The sequence below is a fragment of the Cyprinus carpio genome, unplaced genomic scaffold (genome assembly GCF_018340385.1).
Source record: "Cyprinus carpio isolate SPL01 unplaced genomic scaffold, ASM1834038v1 S000006452, whole genome shotgun sequence".
In the NCBI taxonomy this organism is placed as follows: Eukaryota; Metazoa; Chordata; class Actinopteri; order Cypriniformes; family Cyprinidae; genus Cyprinus; species Cyprinus carpio.
The window spans coordinates 203,032-206,917 of record NW_024879134.1 but is presented as its reverse complement, the minus strand read 5'-3'; the positions used below and the strand labels follow the sequence as shown (position 1 = coordinate 206,917).

Here is a 3,886-nt window from a genome sequence, read left to right as displayed (position 1 = left end):
AACTGTCAATAATAAAAAAGCAAAGGACAAATGCAATATAATAAAAAGATACAAATGAAACAAACTGTGCTTTAGTATTGCAATATAATACCGAGATGCATGCTGGACTAACCCTTTCTCTCAGTTCCTCTCCGGAGAAAGAGCGAGTGACCGACAGCCCCCCCATTTGGAGCCACGATTGGACACCACTTTCACTTGGTTGAGCACTGCATGAGCACCGTGAGCCCGCCTCCAAGCACCGGGCTTGCCACCTGCACCTGTTATTATTGTGAATAAATCCCCCTCCGGGGCCTTTGTTGTTCACGAAGCCAAAACTTGTCTAGGATTTCTTCACACGTCACACTAGTCTATATAGTAATTCCTGGAACTTACACATTTTCCTGTTTTGTATCCTTCTTTTAGTCTTATCCTTTTTTTTTAATTTACCTGCCAGATGGTTATTTCTTCATTTCCGAAACTTTGACTTTCCTTATTTACCGAGCTTCAATTAAAATTTATCCTGGAATGACCTGCCAACTCAATCTGAGCAGCTGACTCCTTAGCCATCTTGAGAATCGGCTAAAACCAACTCTCTTACAATCTTTATTTCTTTTCTATTCTGTCTGTTCTTTGTTTATATTATTATTTTTTTTGTTTTTTTAAAAAACCTTGTTGTGTCCGTGTTAGCTAACTGAGACTTGTTATAGCACTTGCATATCATTGCTCTTTTGTTGATTTTGATTGCTTCCATTGTCCTCATTTGTAAATCAGTTTGGATAGAAGCGTCTGCTAAATGATTAAATTTAAATGTAAATTATAACCAGCAAAAAAATCATATTTATGATTAAAAGCAAGAAAGAAACGAAATAACGAACTTGAATAATGGTAATATACCAATATCTTGTGCACAAAACACTAGTGGAAATACGCAATGACGAGAAATCAACAAAGACATCATGATAAGCACACATTGCAGTGTTTTTTATACTTAATTCTGCCAGTGAAATAAAACAAATGTATATAAAAAAAATAAGCCTTATTTCATGCAATGTTGTTTCTCTAACAAATTGATATGTGTGTGTATGTGTGTAAATTTATATCGTTTTTGTTCATTTTGTTAGTTTATTTAATTTTTTGTTTTGTTTTTGGAAGAAAAATATGCCTTTTTTAAACCATTTTAATCTTACTGTTCCATAGACTAAAAAGTATTTTCAGGACAAAGTGGATTGTGCAATCATTTATAACTTAACTTAAACAGTTCATTTCCCTCAGACATACAGTATAGCACTTATTCAATGTTTTTAAATATGTTGTGCATTTGTGAATGATCTTAATATTGCCTGGTATTGTATTCATTAGATTAGTAAACTTTGGAATTCTGAATGTTGACTGGATTTGAAAATAACCCTTTATGGGATGTTTTTAAAATATATTTTCTTAATGTTGTATGTCATCTCAACAAAGCCCTAGCAATAAAATTAAAGTGAGTGAAAAAAAAAAGTGAAAAAAAAGTGGACGTGACATACAGCCAAGTATGGTGACCCATACTCGGGAATCTATGTGCTCTGCTTTTAACCCATCCAAAGTGCACACACACAGCAGTGAACACACACACACTGTGAAAAGTCACACCCGGAGCAGTGGGCAGCCATTTATGCTGCGGCCGCCCGGGGAGCAGTTGGGGGTTCAGTGGCTTGCTCAACGGCACCTCAGTCGTGGTATTGAGGGTGGAGAGAGCACTGTACATTCACTCCCCACACCTACAATTCCTGCCGGCCCGAGACTCGAACTCACAACCCTTGGATTGACATACAGCTAAGTATGGTGACCCATACTCGGAATTAGTTCAACTTAAATATTTTTACCCTTCCAACATTTTGTTGGATAACTGTTTTTTTTTTTACTGTACTGTAACATAACACAGGGTCTGTTATCACAAACAACACCTTGCTCCTACCTACTATTGTGCCTGTTTCCTTCTGGTCTATTTATAGTAAAACTCCCAAAGGTTTTCTGCATCTCTGTGGTTACATATTTCTTAATCACAGAGAAGTTAAAGGAACAGTTCATTTAGGAATGGAAGTAAATGTGGCCCTGGACCACAAAACCAGTCATAAGGGTCAACTTTTCGAAATTGAGATTTATACATCATCTGAAAGCTGCATTGATGTATGGTTTGTTGTGATAGGACAATATTTGGTTGAGATGCAACTTTTTGAAAATCTGGAATCTGAGGGTGCAAAAAAAATCTAAATATTGAGAAAATCCCCTTTAAAGTTGTCCAAATGAAGTTCTTAGCAATGCATATTACTAATCAACAATTAATATTTAATATATTTACAGTAGTAAATTTACAATATCCTAATGATTTTTGGCATAAAATAAAAATCAATCATATTGACACATACATTGTATTTTTGGCTATTGCAAAAATATACCCCAGGGACTTAAGACTGATTTTGTGCTCCAGGGTCACAAATGTACTTGCCCTTGTGTCATGATCTTCACTCCTCTGAATGTATTGTAGGAGCAGGTCACTTTACGATCAACTGGCCAAAAATCTGTTGTGCTGGTTGTGTGGTTTACATTTCTGTAACTCCAAAGTCAAAGTCTTACAATCCGCACTTGGTCTGGCCAACATGAAGACACTACTGGCACAACAACAAAGGAATTGGCTTGAATTCCAACTAAACATTGCACTCAGTCAACATTTGCTTTATTTATAAGTTTATTTGAATTTGTTTGCTACAATGCACTCTACATGTCAAACACCAAATTCAACACTTAAGATAAAGATTGCAGGCCTTTCTGATAAGTGTAAGTATTTGTATGAAAAAGAAATTTACAAATGAAGAGTTATTTACAAATGAATAAAAAACACAAGCAATTACAAAAAGAGCTAGTTTATAGCTGGAATATAAAATAAAACAAAAGTACAAGCATCTTCACTTAATTACTAAATCATCCTTAAGCAGTGATTTATTAAAATACTTCCACCAAAACAGTTACAAAATCTAATATCAAAAGTAACAGATCATATAAAATGCAATCTATTTCATAAACATTGTAGTCTGATATTGTAAGAAAACCTGAGGTAACTTTAATTGAAGTACCAATCATAAATATCATGAGCTTCTTTATATTTCCCTGCGCCGTGCTACATGGTCACAGGCAGAGCAAATAGGCAGAATAATCTCTTGTGTCTGTAATATTAAATGAGGACTTGGAGTGAGATGTTTCCTCCAGTTAAAGTACTTGCGATATGCATCTTCATCCTTGTCCAGATGAAGCAGATATTCAGCTAGTGACTTTGCATCTGGGAAGTCATTCACATGAATGAAGGACTCAGCAGGAACAAAGATTTCATAGTTTCTTCTCGAGGACCCAACACCACAGGGGACGGTACCTGCCGCGAGCGCCCGCTTATCTTCTCAGTGAGGTAGTCCTTGTGGATGGAGTTCTCAAAGGCAAGGTAAAATTTGCAGCTGGCCATGGTTGGATAGTAATCATTATAATCCAGGAACTTTGCATAGGCTTTTCCGAACAAAGTCACTTGTATGTATTTGCTGAATTCTCTGTAAAAAATGTTCCTTGTGTTGACACCAGTTGAGGGACTATTGTTACTTACAATCCAACACACCAGTTTATCCTTTTTGGGAATCACAAAATCCTCATTAGGTTTCTTCCTGGTCATCAAGCGCATCCGTTGCAGGAATATCAGCATCCTGTCTGTAGCTGAGAGTTAGATTGAACAGGTTTTCCAGACCTGGTATCTTTTTGGTGTTGGTTGGTGATTCCAAATGCATCCAAATCCACCTCCTGGAACGGAGGACGGGAATGGAGGAAGGTTGGACAGATCCCAGCTGATGGCTTTTATGAAAAAATTATCACATCATCTGCATCATTG

At 36.5% G+C, this 3,886-nt stretch overlaps 1 pseudogene; it reads right to left on the bottom strand.

Moving 5' to 3' along the window:
* Positions 1 to 2,698: 2,698 nt before the first annotated feature.
* On the bottom strand, positions 2,699 to 3,856 carry LOC122143569 (annotated as a pseudogene).
* Positions 3,857 to 3,886: the final 30 nt, after the last annotated feature.